Genomic DNA, 15,606 nt, shown 5'->3' with positions numbered 1-15,606 from the left:
TTTTGATGTCTCTCTGTTGGTAACAGCTATTTAGCTGTAATAATTGTTTCAGTGGATGAAGCATATTTGTCTTGTTTGTTTTGGCTTGGCTTGTGTGCGTAATAACCGTGTCTGTGAAACAACCCAAGCACATTCTCCCCATGCAATTCATTCACACGGAGGCTCCAGATAGTTTGTGTGTATGTGTATGCTCCTGGGTAATTGTGTGTGTGTTTGCAATAGTGTGTTTGTATGTGTATCTATGAATGTGAGTGTGTGTGTGTGTGTGTGTGTGCACGCGTGGGTAATTGTGTGTGTATTCGGAAATATCAGTGTGTTTGTGTGTGTGAAAGTGTGTGTGGTGTGTGTGTGTGTGTGTGTATGTGTGTATGTGTGTATATATTTATATGTGTGTGTGTGTGTGAGTGTGTGGGTTTAAGCTGTGCCCATTGCAAACACAGAGCCATGTGCCCGGCTGTGGCACGCTCTCCCTTGGCCAGAGGGGGAATGAAAGGATGTGCCGTTTGGCACTTAGTGCCAGCCCCAGCCCCAGTGCCAACACCAACACCAACACCAGCGCCAGCCCATCACAGATGCCCAGACCTCCCCTCATACCGCCTGTTCACCCCCTCTGTTCCCCTTTGACACTGGCATGGGGCGGGGGGTGGGAGCAGGGATGGGACCAGGGGCCTGCAGGTGTCCCCATTAACAGGGGAAAAGTGTGTCACTGGGAAGCCGAAGCAGTGGTGTGCCTGTGAATGAGCCAGGCTGCTGCTCGCTGCTCCGCTCTGTGTGACGCTACTCTGGCTGCCTCCTGTTCTCCTGGATCTCTCCATATGCCCCTCTGCTCTGTCCCACACCTCCAAAATCACGCAGAGGCTTCCTCTTCCTCCTCCTCATCCCCTTCCAGGAGGGCCTCTTTCAGGCCTGGGTCCAGAGCTATCTGTTACACCAGCCGAGATCAAAGCACTGGGGCCGGCGGGCCCGCATGGACAACCCCCCCCCCCTCACTTGGATGGGACTCTCCTCGGATGGGCTCGGCTGGGCTCAACCAGCTGTTGAGCAGGACTTGCCTCTTCACTCTTTTTTTCCAAGGGAAAGGAGCTGAAAGATTTATGGGTGGAATGTGCCATTAACTCCTCCATGATTGATGTCCTGAGCCTGGCTAATATGTCAATATTTAAAATCGCTCACAAGGGGAGAAACAATGTTTTTGCACATTTGATCTTGCGTGTGTGTTTTTTTGTCTTAAAGAAGTTGATGTGTGCATTGGAACAGATGTATAGTCATTTAGCAGGAACATTTTTTTTGTCTCTCCTTGTGTGTCCTTAGATACCCAGTGACAAACTGAAACCAGGCTTTTGTCTTGCTGTCTCTAATTTATTTATTAAGAAGAATTAGGATGTAATCCTCCTGCATGACTACATATGGAACACATGCTGAAACTGGCTCACCTTTGTCCAGACCACTGTCATCAGGAGCTAACAGAACTGTTTCAAGATACAACACCATCTACTTACTATATGTCTTGCTGAGCCTTATCTCCAATTATGGATGCAGAAAGCCCATTGAACAATTTCTTCTTAAAATGTCTTTTAAATTCTTATATCCCATCAACTTTGCTTGTTCAAGGTTCTGCCAACACCAAGCACATTTCTGCAAACTATCATGCGTTAAATCCTAGTCGGTTTTTTTGGAGAATAAAAAAAATACTGGGAGTTTAACGTTTCTGTAGGTCACCTGCAAAGCTAGATTATGAAGCTACATCGTGTCATTTCCCATGATTCATTCTGCCATTATGCTCAGTAAGCATTATACTGTAGAGCCCTTGGATTTATTATGCCAGGGTCTCTGCCTCTGGATCTGTTCAGTCGGCTCATCTGGCTCTTTTGTGTCTTGAGTTTTTTTTTAGAGTGCAGTTTGTGTCATTTCTGAGATATGTGAAAACCAGATGCTTGTCACGTGTGAAAGAACATGAAAGAAACCAGCCATTGCTAAACCTTAGCTTGGATTAGCTACAAGTGTTAAACAATGTTATTAGTTGAGAAATGTTGTCGAAGGAGGAATTAGAAGGTGAAGGTTCAGGAAATGTGATATTGTATATGTTGTAGATTGAATCCAGGCCCGACATGAAGAAACAAGTTCAGCTTGGCGAATGTGCGAGAACGAGAGGGCTTAAGGATCAAGCCAAACATTGGGCACAATGAGAAATGTGTGAAAATGGTAGCCTTGATGCTTGCCTTTGATGGGGCCTTTGGATTTGTGAAGGGCTGCTTTTTTACGTCATTGCATTTCCTAATGTCATGTAATTTACTCTCAAGGGCCAAGACCCACGAGGAGTAACCTCACTGAAGGTTATTGGAGTTCATAGTCAACCCCATCTCTGCTTTTTACGGCAGTTTCAGCTTGAATCACAGGCCATGTATGGAACTTTAAAAAGAGATTTTTTTTTTACTAGTTTACCAGGTGCACAATATGAACATAGATTATTTTTCTAATCCCTGCCATTTCAGCCATTCATTTGCAAGTTGTCACATATCCAATCTGGTGATTGCCAAACTTTCAAAATGAGCTCTGACACCATGCTTTCTTTTTAACCTACAACTATGAATTTATGGGCAGTTGATCCAATTTATTTTCCTTTTCAATAACGTGACTCTCGGGGGAAGAGTGTGCTTGGAGACAGACACGAGTGAGCCTTCGTCCGTCTGTGTGTGTCTCAGTAATTAGTCAGGGGAATTCGGCGAGCCCTTGTTTTGAGGGGGAGCAAAGGTAGCCTACCAGATGGACTCTGTGAGGGGGTTAAGACAGGAAAACAAAAACAGATAGAACAAAAGTGTGAGAGGAGGGGAAAACATGACTCAAAACCTCTCTCTGTCTTCTTCTCCCAGGCCTAATTCTAAATAACAGCCTGATGAGATGAAGTTCCTGTATTGAACTAAAGGAGAAAATACTAGCAAAGTCCTATCATTGTGAATTTGTGCGCTTTTCTGAGAAAAGAGCATAATCTGATAGACTGCGTTTGACCTATAAATACCCTATTTACATGGGCCATAGCGCGGCCCCCTCCCCCGACCAAAATCCTCAGCTAAAGAAGCTTAAGAGAGAATAAAGAAGTGAATTACTCCGATTCTTGTGAACACATTTAATGTTGTTTTTTTTCTTCATATGCTCCCTGATTTGATTTGCTGTTATTGTTATTTGGACACTCAAGCTAGGCAGCTTAGAATTCTCTTGGGTCAGTATAGCGTACAATGTCTATCCGTCACAACAAACTGTACTGGTACTTAGTATATGGGCAGGAAGTACTTAAGTGTTTACTGTGTTATTTGTTATTAGGCTTTTAGTTGTTTTTTAGTGAAGTTGAAGACGTTAAAAAATATTTTTGACTTTGGGTGAAATATAATAATCTGTGAATTTTAAATCTTAATCTTTGCCCCCTCTCGCCTGACTGCGCTGAAATACCTCACAGCATATGGAGATGTATGCAGAAAACATCTCTGGGGTTTTGGGTTGCCAGGCCTGTGCTTTTCTGTGTGTTTTGCATGGCACATAGTATTCTCTTCTTTTTTCGAAAAAGATGGAGGAGACAAGGGTGAAGCTTAGGGGAGTGTGGGTGAAGATGGGATGAGCGAGTAAGTACGTGAATAAATCTAAGAGAACGAGAGAGAGAAAGGGAGAGAGAGAGAGAAGAATAGATGCTCCCCTCTCCCCTCCCTCCCTCTCTCCCCCCTCCCTCCTCAGCAGAGCCCCTCCATGGGCCAGGCTGACTGGTCTCTGACAGGCTGCTCCTGCTCTGACCATACGGCCTGTCTCTTTAGCTAACAGCCCAGCTGCGGCGCCCATGTCCCAGGCCCTGACACTTTGACACGGGCGCCGCGTTGACAAATAGCTGGAGTTTTCACCTCCTGCCACACTGTCTGCTCTGCACTAAATCAGCTCCGGGACACTGTATGAGCGGAGTGACAGATCCCCTGTCAGGCCACGCCACTGATCGAGGTCTCTCTGGGTGGCTTATTGCAACAGCGAGGGCTTGGACAGTCAAGCTCCCACTCTCTCCTCCCACTCTCCCTCTCTAGCTCTCTCTCTTTTCTCTGTCACACTCTCTCTCTCTCTCCCTTTTTCGTATGTTTTTTTTTTCCAGCCCCCTCTTCATGATATAGTCTTCCTAATTCCCAGCTGAGCGCCTTGTCAGCTCTGTGTTGGGGTGGTGTAGCCGTAATCGAAGCTTGGCATGGCAGGGGGAGGAAAAGGAGACGGGGGGGGGGGGGGAGGGACTGTAAGGTTCAGTGCGACATTACTGAGCCGTGCACAGTGTTCAAGTCTCCACCTCTTTGGGAGAAATTATTATTTTATGGTTCGACGGAATGTACATTTCTGTTGCGTGTTTGTGTGTGTGTGTGTTTGACTGTGTGTGTGTGTATTCCTTCCTGAATAATATAAAATTTCCACACTGCCTCACACACCACATAATCATGCTTAATTGTGGGAATTCAAATTCAGATGACACTAATCGTCCCAGAAATTGTGCACTAGGCTGTACAGTCTGTGTCTGAGGGTCCTTGTGTTACCCATCTGAAACACAACCCTACTCCCCCTACCACTCTTCTCCATGGAAACCTGGAGAAATAAACACAACCCTGTGGCTCTGAGACTACAGATGTGTCATGTTTGGTTAACTACTGTATGACAACGGGTGTATCACGCAATGGCTTCCAGAAGTCTCCGAACACCAGTACAGGCAGTGCTCTGTCTGTCTCAGTGTGACAAAAACAGCAGGTACCCTCAGGGGCTTTGCTTCAGCTTTTGTTTTCCCTGCTCAACCTTAATGTGGTCACGAGGAAACTGACAGGGATTGCAGTGAGTGTGTGTTTTTACTGGCAGAGCACAGTGGCAGACTGACATTGAGTGTGTGTGTGCGTCTTTTTTAGGTGTGCTTTTCCATTTTTTTCTCTCTCTCTTCTTTTTGTCTCCTAAACTTGCTAAAAAATATAAAGGTACAGATGTAAGATGTGTGTGTGTGTTTGAGAGAGAGAGAGAGAGAGAGAGAGAGTTTACGTGTTTCTGTGTTTGTGTTATGGTATTGGTGTGTGTGTGTGTGTGTGTGTGAATGCACATGCATCCAGATTGTTCTTGGACTTGCATGTATTGTGTGTGCTGCACATCTGTCTGTCCATGTGTGCTCTCTGCATGTATGTCAGTGTGTATGTGCGTGTTCATGTGTGTCTGTACTTAAAGGTTAATGAATGTTACTGTGTGTTTGTGTGTATGCCATCTGGGTGTATTTGAATATGCCTGTTTATGTTCAAGTGTGTGTGTGTGTGTGTGTGTCTATGTTGTACATTAGAAAGAGGCTTAAGTGGTAAGTGGTGGCTGTCATTGTGGTGTGTGTTTGTGTGTGTGTGTGTGTGTGTGTGGTGTGTGTGTGTGTGTGTGTGTGTGTGTGTGTGTCTGTGTCTGTGTCTCTGTGTGTGTGTGTGTGTGTGTGTGTGTGTGTGTGTGTGTGTGTGTGTGTGTGTGTGTGTGTGTGTGTGTGTGTGTGTGTTATTGATTAATCCCTCTGCCTGTGTAACCTCCATCTCACTTTGAGGTGTCCCCAGTGTGCGCTGCTGTGTGTGTCGTGCGCGTCCCTGTGATTAATGTGGATCTCCAGAGTGGGCGAGATGGAGCAGAGTGTCAGGCCAGATTTGTCAGCTCACAACTATAGATTATTTTATGTCACCTGAACTTTGGCAACACCAATGCCTGGAGCCTGATTGTTACATCTAAACCCCAGACATACACACACACACACACACACACACACACACACACACACACACGCACACATGTACACACACACACACACACACACACACACACACACACACACACACACACACACACACACACACACACACACACACACACACACACACACGCACGCATGTACACACGCACACAGACTTACCCACCATTCTGGCTCTCCCCTGGGTGTGGGGAAGCCAGATGCATTAAACAATCCACTTAATAGATAAGCTACAGTGTGCTTGACTTTTCCTACCCCCCTCTCCTCCTACCCCTCCTTCCCTTTCTCTCCAGCACTGTCCCCCCCCCCCCCAACTCCACTCAACCCCATATCTCCTGCAGCTGAAATGGAATTGGATCAAAGAGGGGGGGGGTGGAGAGAAAAAAACACGCTCACAGTCACACACACACGTCCTCATTGGGTTTTGTTGAAATATTTATAGGTCAGGGTTGACTGGCTAAATTGAATATCTATTCTGATCTCACTTGGCTGTTTAACTTGTGCTTAGGCAAATATGTTTCCTAGGTGATAACCTTTTATGTACCCGTCTGACTTCATTGAAATGCATAGAGATAAGAATGTGTCACACTTCACAGCCGAGCTGGTGTGCTGCGCCGGCTCGATTATTCAAATGATAATTGACCCCCACCTGTAGCTAGCTTATAGTCTGTAGTCAATCACTCCATATGCTGTAAAAATATGGGGAGAAAAATACAGTTCTGTCATTTACATTACAAACCGGCTGTGAATGTCAAGTACCCAGGGCTATTTGCAGAGAAAAGAATGAAGGCGCAGAAATATACTGCCAATTATTATTTCCCATCTTTTGAATAATTTAAATATTGTTGATGTGTAAATTTACTGACTGGGTAGAGATTGTGCTTTTGGTCTGTACATGGCGATCCTTTCTTCCCCCTCCTTTTTTGTAACAAATGTGTTGGTGTTTATCTCCATCTATATTTTTCATTTCTGTGATATAATGCTTCATAGTTCATGGCTGTCAAGGGGTGATAAATCGACAATTCATGTCAAGGCACTCAAATCGACAAAGCAGAGAGTATGGCCATACTGTGTGCCAAGTTGTGGCCAAGAGGCGGGAGAAAAAAGTGCACAGCCACACACATAGAAACAATCTCTCAGTATTGAAAACATACATTGAGACCTACACAGAAACATAAATCAGTCAGGGCATTTGCCGGAAAAACCCAGAAGCTTTTGAGTCAAATTCCCAGAAAAAAATGATGAATCTTTGAATCGGGGCGTGCAAATGAAATCATCTGATCATACTGTCGTTTAATGCCCACATTTATTATTAAATAAGATTGACCATAGCCATGCGTTATTCGCCCGCAAACGGCTGTAGTTTATGTGTCTCCTAATGAGCAGTGGGTGTAAATGTCATCCCTGTTTCATTTGTGAGCATATTAAACTGGGGGGGTGATTTGCAAAGAGTTCTAATGAAAGGCATCAAACCTTGCTCGACGACTGCGCCTGTTTGTTTAAAGTCAGCCAAAGCTCTATAATTAGCACTGTTTAATTATGGAAATGGCTGCCGTGGAGAATTTCAAACACACTCCTTCCGCAGATCATTAGTTACAGGGCAAAAAAAAAATGAAATGCTTTCAGCAATGAAGGGTTCATATTTCAAGCTTATAGCAGCTAAAAGGGTGTACTCAGAAAATCAATTTTATGAAAGTCCGTTCAGCACTAAAGGGAGTTCTATGCAACTAAGCAATTTTGAAATAATGTCCGCGGGCTCCAGCGGCCTTGATTCATGTATGCTAACGGCTCTGGGCTCTCCCGGCCCTTCCACATTACCCCCCCCCCCCCCCCCCCCCCGGCCAGGTCAAAGATCACTAACTGGTTTAAATCAAGTTCACTTTAGCATACCTTTAGGAGTATACACTAGTGGCCAACCCAAAGACAGTGCAGGTAACCTTTGAAAGGTAGGTTACGAACCGAGAAAAAAGTGAAATGATGTTGATTAAAGGTCTAAGCTGTACATAATGGGGTCTCTCTCATGACTTTAGCTGTGGGTTGAGCTCTTGTAAAAAAAAAAAATAACCTCCTGATTGCACAATATGAACACATCATCTGCCACGAGTGCGCAATCCGTCTTTTGGCCCCGTCCTGACCGCGAGTCCAGATCCCGCTGTGCTGGGTAGCCCAGGTCCATCTGAGGGTCCTCCTCGGCAAGCGCAGAGTGTCCACGTGGTGTGATGAATGTGCCCATCACATGCGGGCGCTCCAGGACACTGGCAGAGAAGCAGACAGCTGACACATGGGATATGTTAGGTCCTCCTGCACAGCAGGGTGAGTCACATCATGGTGTCGTCACGTGGTAGGCAGACCTACAGCCGGTTGTGTATGTTTGTGTGGATGTTTACGTATGAATGTGGGTGTATAGATCTTTCTTTTTTTTCTTTCTTTCTGTGTGTGTTGTTGTGCATATGATTTTTCTTGTTGTTGTTGTTGTTGGTTAGGTTTGCAGAGAGACCCTGCACTGCACAGTCTTTGCTTGGCCCTTTAGGGGCAGTTTAGTGTAAGCTCTGGCGGCTCTGGGTGTGTGCTCTGGTGTTTGTGCGGGGAGGTCACACTGAGAGAGTACAGCTGGGCACGCCACGCCCACATTCCACATGAGGGATTCCTATTAGGCAGATTGATCGCTTCCTCCCTCTTGCCCCTTTGATTCATGCATCAGATCGGCCTCTAATGAGCCACTGGCCGTATGCTGCAGTGCATCTGTGTGTCTGCAGAGCGCCGCGTGCATCTGAGGAGAAGCTCTCCATCCTCAGGCTGTGGAGCGATGATTACGGATGTGCACGCATGCATGTATACAGATAGATATACAAACACAGATACAAAAAAAACTCTATGCGATGGGACAGTGTGTTATGTGAAGGCTGTGTGTACTGTAGTCATTGTGTTGTCTGGAGCCATGAGGTCTAACATGAGCACCCGGTTCTCAGTTCAGCTTCAACAAAAGTACAAATGGTCAGTATTTTTTCGGTCAGCAGGTTTTACAACTAATTCAGTGTCCCATATATAAGTCCTCCATCACAATTTAATGCACCAGGGCTATATTATAGTTTAGTACTATAGAACAATAAAAAGGTAGTAACTGAGTACTATAAAAAATGTATTCTACATAAAATGTAATATAATTTAATAATAATAACAATAATTATAATAATAACCATAGCAATAATAGTACACATCCTTGCTGCATCGATACATGTTTTTTTCTCCATATGAACCACTTGCACCATACTGTATAGACCACCTGACAGTCATATAAAGTATTCCATAAATCTCCCCAAACATTATGGAATGTTACAATTATGAATTTATATTTTATAGTTCTCTGCATATGACTGACATATATAAAAAGCACACTGTACCTGTATGCCTGCCATGAGGTTAATAGTGTTTCTCTTGGTGCGAAATGAAGGGTTTACACATTGAAATGAGCTGGAAATGTCTGTGTGTCCATCCGCTTGCTAATCAAAACACCCAGGTGTTGACCCAAAGCGAAAGAAAAATATCATCTGGCCACCTTCCTATTGCAACACACTGTCACAGATTTTAACAGGCACTCACAGACATTAATATTTAGTATGAAAATATTGTAGAGTTTCTACTTGATTTATGTGCCTCAGATCGGTATTTCAGTGTCATTACATTGACAGAATGACCACAGTTTTGTAACTCAGAACTCCCTCAGTTGATGTAGCATATTTACTGCGAGAAGGACAGCACAACACTAATAAATCCACACCGTTTTTTTATACACATGTGCGGGTACACGGAGTGAACTGCAGATGAACTGAGAATAATCACAGCCATAAACAAAGACTCCCTCAGTGTTATGGAGTACAGGGAGAGAATAAATGAGTGTTTGCTAAACACATTAGATCAGATGAGGCTTTGCTCTTTGGGGTGAATCGCAGTGCAGAGACACACTGGGGTGGACAACTTGACCTGCTCTGTTTTAGAAAGTATGGTGTGTGTTCGTGTGTGTGTGTGTGTGTGTGTGTGTGTGGGGGGGGGGGTTAGTAAATGGCATAACCAGGCCCAAGTCGAGACTACGACCCAACCTGTCTGTAATCACACGCTGTCAACCTCTGCACACCCCTGCCAAAGCTGTCACAGAGCCTCCATATTGTATGTGGATAGAACGGTCTCTAGAGGTCACTGCAGTTCCATGGGTGACAGCTGCAGCCGCGGCCCGCAACAGAGCCTCCAACATGGCCGTGGAGACAATAGGGGGAGGAGGAGAGGAGGGGAAAATAATTAAAATAGAGATCAAATGGGTGTTTCCACAACATGCTGTCAAGCACAAACACAGAGACACACACTCAGAGAGAGAGGGACACACACACACACACACACATGCATACAACCCTCACCCTCTGACCTTGTCACCAAATATGGTAGAGGACAAGTCGTGAGAGTCCAGAATGTAAATGAATATCTGTTAACTGCCCAGGACGTCCATCACGTGTTTGAACGGCACGGGGACCTTACAGGAAATTCCCACCGATCTCCTTTTTCTCCAGGAGGACCGTTGGTTTGAACATGATGGAGTATTTCTTTGAAAGGCTCATTGTGCGGCACCTATTTCTCAGTGTACTGTAACACCCCACCATATCATGAGCGAGAGCATTTTTCATGAGCAGGTTGTCGCTCTCTTACCTGATGACAATACACTCTGCCGCCACCAGCTTTCCCGTCTTTCACGAGGCCAAGCTGTCTAGCCTCAGTGACGGCCGAACACACCCACCTGCAGTTTATCACCGACTAAACCAGAAACTCTACAACCCATACGTCTGGACTGCTCACTCCCTCTGCCCTCAGCAGTGTTCTTTTTAACCTGGCTCTTGTCCTGAGGAGGAAGCATACACTCTCATTTTTTGCAACTGCATTTTGCTGAGTTATTTTTTCCTTTTCCTTTTACAAAAAAGTCTTCCTAAACATTTTCTGTCAGGAGAAGACAGGGAGCTGCTGTTCCTCGTGCTTTGTTTGTGTTGTGGTCGTGGTGACTCTGGGGCTGAACCCGCTGCCTCCACTAAGCCAGTGGCAGCTCAGCGGCCCTCTCTTTGCCAAGTTTAAAATTAGTAACAAATTTAATATGTTGTGTGTTGGCATCCAGTGCCTCGGAGATTGCAAAAATGCGCCACTAGTTTGTCATGGGGTCTCGCTGGAAGACCACAAAGAGGCAGAATTTAGAAACTCAATTGAAAGACAGGGAGAAAGGGCAGAGAAATGTGGAACAGATGCGGATAGCATCCAAAGGCGAGGGGTGGGGGTGAGGGGGGGCGGACTAACCCCAGGACCACCAACACAAGGAGTCACTCACACACACACACACACACACACAATGTGTTCCCTACTCAGAGAACTGAACACTTCCCCTCTTTCATTGCTCCTCGCTCGCCTTGTGAATAGCCACAACCCTGCTCCCCAAAACTATTAGCATGACCTAAATGACAGAACCATGCCCCTGTTAATGGCATAATAGTTGGGAAATATGATTTATGGCTTTCATTTTGAGGATTGCTATCCTCATAACTCCTAATACAGGGGAAAATATGTGTTTTCAGTAATGCTCTCCTCTCATAATGCCTTATAGGCTGTTAAAGCATGGAAAAGAACATATTGGTGTCATAAATCTACATTTCAAACTAGACAGCTTAAAACACGAGGTTGGATTAAAACAGACTCGATTGTGAAAAACTGAAATGGCTGAGAGGGATTAGATATGACTCCCTTTGATATTGAGCCAGTAAGTTTTATTAATATTGTTGGAGTAATTCTTATTAATAGTGTTTTATATCTGCTTTCTCACTTCTGCCATTCATCACGCCCTCCCTTATTCGCTTTTTTACCCCTCTCATCATGTTCAGAGAGGGTAGAGAGTGTGTGTGAATGAGCATTGGAGAGGTTTGCCTAGATCTCTCTGTGTGTCTTTGAGTGCTCACGGACATGTCTTTGTGTGTGATTTCCCTCAGAAAGATGTTGACTGTGTCGACGTGACCCTTTCAAAAAGTCTGTGTGTGCCATCAATTAGTTTGTCTCGTTAGCATCAGGTTGCCTTTTTTAAATATCTGCCTGGTCCCGATTATCTCCTGCTCTCCAAAAGCAAGAGAAATATCAGGGCTGAATGATTGTGAGCACATCCATGAAAAACATGTCATCCAGGCTGTAGTTATCACTGTGACCAGTAGAGGGAACTCATTGATTTATTTCCTTTTCTGCTTAGCAGTGAAGGGCCTCTGTTTGCTCATGGTCCTTGATTATGAATGATCCCAGAAATATGTGTCACTTATTATGTTTGGATGACCACATCAAGGCAGAAGTGGTAGTACTGAAGGCCCATTCATAATGCAAGTGATAACGGTGATCTTGAGAGGCGCCGCGTGAGGCCTGATTAAAAGTGACTCTGCGTCAGGTCGTAAATATTTGTCAGCCCACCTTTGAAACAGGCAAGCTGTGGCTTTTCCACACGCCCTCCACATGAAAGTGCAAATGGAAACGCTTAGGCTTGGAAGCCAAATCAGTCATAGCTGAAATGAGATGGCCAATAAAATGCGTAATTATGGCGCTCTGTCATTGGCCACAGCCTTCAGGGCTTTTCAGGTTTTTTTTTTTTTGTATGTGTGTTCTCGCCTGGGGAAAAACACACGTGGAATAATGGGATCTGTTTTATGGCAGATGTGTTTAAGGGGCGAGCTCTGACAATGTGTGGTCTACGGGTGGCCTCCGGGCCTGTGTGCTGCCCTCGCTGTTTACCTTGCTGCTTTAGAATGTGGAGCATGTTGCGACTGCACCGCTTTGATGCCCGGCCATTGCTGAAGTAGATAGTTCCAAAGCGGTGTCATAACTGGCTCGTAACCACAACAATGCCTTATTTCGAGCCCACTTTTGAAGCTTTGAAAAACCGAGCACTTTTTTTTTGCGAAAGTGCTCAGTAATGATGCTTGTGGCTCAGAGGACAAGTTTTGTTCTGCTTATGGAGTATTTTTACTTTTCCCCTAAAAAACTGAATATGGTTTTGCATATTTTGTGACCTTGAACAGAGGTTTAATATTTATGTTTATTTTTCCTGTAGACCACTTGTAGGTGGATGATTAAATACAAGCACAGATATTAAAGGCTCATAATGACAGCAAGGAAAACCAGCAAGGGACAGTTCCGTATCAACTTATTACATATGAAGAATAACAGACAACATTAAGAACTATCACCATGTTATAGCATATAAATATGTGTATTAGAAATATATGGCCATTGAAATACAACACCAATTACTGTCCACCTGAGGCTACATTCATATATCAAATTCTGCAAAGTCAAGCGTCCCTTCATGCAGTGATGCATTAAGTAAAGAGACATGTCGGCTAGAAAATAATAGAGGCTTGACTCACACACCAGCCTCTAATGTAAGCTAAGAGACTCCCATGGAGAGGCAGACCCCAAGCGGAGGCGAGTGAGGAGGAACATGTTGAAGCCATACTGTTACACAGACCTGCTGTGAATCGGCCTCCATTCCACTGGCCTGTGTCAGGGAAATAAATGTAGTGTAAATGTGTTCTGGTCTAGTGGGCCTTGTAGCGCTCATTACTGTTACGGCCTCACTGATTAGAATAGCAGAGAGTGTGATGCGGATTCCATCTCTCGCAGCTGAGGGAGATAAAATATATGCTTTGGGTTTTTTTTCTCTTTCAGTCCGAGCAGAAGACGGTATTGTTAAGCTTGCTTGTCTGGCGTAAACATTTTCACATTTATCACCAGGGTGAGATCGGAAAATAATGAGGGGGGGGGGGCGCACACCCATTCTTAGCTCTTAGCTGGGGGATGTTCATGCTGGATGAAGACTTTTCAGTGACGGGAGAGTTTTTCCTTGCTCCATGCTGTCATATGGCACTTACACTCCACACGTGTCTCGGCCTTCGCAGAGCTGAGAAATCTGTTCCCATATTGGTGTATATGACTACATGTAATTACATCTCACATGTGCCAGTATGCCGTGTGACTGCCTCTAACTCATCCAGGAGTGGCTTGCAGATTGAGCAATGTTTAAAGAGCACAGTCTGCAGAAGGATTTTCTTTTCCCTTTCCTGACGCAATGAATGGCAGAACGAAACATGCAACGAAGAGCCGTGTAAGATATCCGAGTGGGTGGACAAAGTGATTTCCTCCACTGACACCGGGAGTCGTTGACATGCAACCATCTGACGCACGTAGATTTCCTTGATGCATTTCTTTCTGTTATCCTTCTTTTGATTTGTGGGTTTGTTTCAAATCTGTGGATTAAATCGAACGCAGTCACATATGTAAATTGAATTTTTGTTCCCACACCTTTCTGCCCATGTTTGTGAAGATCACACTCTTCCTTATGGCATCACACTGAACATAATCACTAATGGAAGAACTAAACAATCCTCAGCAGTAGATTCTCTGTGTGTGATGCAGCTATATTCTAAGACGAGGATCCCCTGAGGCACTTTTACAAAATCAATACATCATTTGTACATCTACATCATTTGTACTTTAGTAGACACTTTTATCAAAAGAATTAAGTGTATCGGAGGTTTACATTTTACCCAGCTTGGAATTCCAGGAATTGAATGTAGGATGTTGGCACTGTTCCCGTAACTCTCTTAGAGTAACATTAAGCAAGAGAGACCATGCTATATCTTCACTGTGAAATACATTGCTAGGCCTGAAGGTGGGCTCTGGCCTTACAAGCCAAACAGTGTGTTGTTTGTTGGGAACTGGATGAGAAGTAGCTTGCTAATGCTAGCCAACTACTTGTTAAATTGATTTGTTGTTCAATTAACACTGATATGTAATTAAACACATAACAAAGAGACTAACTAATGCAGAAACATTGCAAAATACACAGCCAAAATACAATTTTATTGGATGATCTGCAGAACAATGTGTAGAATACTTTGGTGAAGTAGGAAGAGTTGTCTGCCATTGGAGTGTCTTAGCCAATCACCTTTGAGGTCAGCGACAATTTATTATTATTAGTCATACTTACCCTTTAAAATTCGGTTTGTTTCTCAGGGATTTAAGCCTGCTCTCAAACAGCGTTTGAGAGCCTGTCCACCGAGTGCCAAGTGCCTGCAACGCAAGACAAACCCCAGAGATTTTGGCCTGATGGCAACATGACACACCCTGTGCCAAAGTAAAAATGGAGATCCGACAGCAGGCTTGAAAGACCAAACAGATGACTAACATGAAGAGGAAGAAAAACAGAAGTAGAAGGGGGGAGATTAAATAAGGAATGGTGGTGGTGGGGGGGTGGTATTGGAGGGTATTAAAATGACACAGAAGATTATGCAGACACTGGGGCCGTCTGCCCAAGGTCGCCAACGGAGATCTGTCACTTGGGCTGATAAACAAAAAAAGAACAGCCAAATAGGTGAAGACCCAGCTCATCTAGATTCTCAGGCTGTAGCACCATTGTGCGCGGTCTTAATGCATCCAATTGCTAGTTTTGTTCATTGGTGCACCTTATCTATGAGTAACCTCTGAGGTCAGCCTTTGGAGTTTTTTTTTTTACATTTCCTTCCTTGCTAGACTTAAATATTTCATCCCCCCCCCCCCCCCCCCCCTTAATGATGTCTACATAGCAAAGATGTTGTTTGTGGTAGCATTATAAAGTTAATGTATATACAAATGAATAGATAAATAATCATGCATAATTATACAACTTGTACACGCCGCGGTAAGATCAAGAGTGTGTATCCATCTGGTCATGCCTGCCGTTTGTAGATGAGAGTACAGAACATGATTTGACAGAAAGTGGGAACAGTCGTTTGGGCCAA

This window comes from Sprattus sprattus (assembly GCF_963457725.1).
Source record: "Sprattus sprattus genome assembly, chromosome: 8".
Taxonomy (NCBI): Eukaryota; Metazoa; Chordata; class Actinopteri; order Clupeiformes; family Clupeidae; genus Sprattus; species Sprattus sprattus.
This window is presented reverse-complemented; position numbering follows the sequence as displayed.